The following is a 571-nucleotide window of genomic DNA, read 5'->3' on the forward strand; positions in this document are numbered from 1 at the left end:
TTAACTCCTTGTATATTTGAGTGATTAGACCCCTGTCTGAGTTTTTCATTATAAAGATTTTTTCCCAATTTGTTGTTTCCCTTCTGATTTTGACTACATTGTTTTTGTTTGTACAAAAGCTTTTTAGTTTAATATAATGAAAACCATTTAATTTACATTTTGTAATTTTCTCTAACTCTTGCTTGGTTTTAAAGTCTTTCCTTTCCCAGAGATCTGACAAGTATATTATTCTGTATTCACTTAACTTGTTTATAGTTTCCCTCTTTATATTCAAGTCCTTCACCCATTCTGAATTTATCTTGGTGTAGGGTGTGAGATGTTGATCTAAACCTAATCTCTCCCATATTGTTTTCCAAATTTCCCAGCAGTTTTTGTCAAATAGTGGATTCATGTCCCAAAAGTTGGGCTCTTTGGGTTTATCATACACTGTCTTGCTGATGTCATTAACCCCAAGTCTATTCCATTGATCCTCCTCTCTATCTCTTAGCCAGTACCATATTGTTTTGATGACTGCTGCTTTATAGTATAGTTTAATATCTGGTACTGCTAGGCCCCCTTCCTTCACATTTTT

At 33.8% G+C, this 571-nt stretch overlaps 1 protein-coding gene across 1 annotated transcript in view; it reads left to right on the forward strand.

Annotated features, from left to right (window-relative positions):
• CCDC148 (coiled-coil domain containing 148) overlaps nt 1-571 on the forward strand; it is a 279,583-nt gene that overhangs the window by 14,675 nt on the left and 264,337 nt on the right. The window lies entirely within an intron of this gene.

Source organism: Gracilinanus agilis, chromosome 3 (genome assembly GCF_016433145.1).
Source record: "Gracilinanus agilis isolate LMUSP501 chromosome 3, AgileGrace, whole genome shotgun sequence".
Lineage (NCBI taxonomy): Eukaryota > Metazoa > Chordata > Mammalia > Didelphimorphia > Didelphidae > Gracilinanus > Gracilinanus agilis.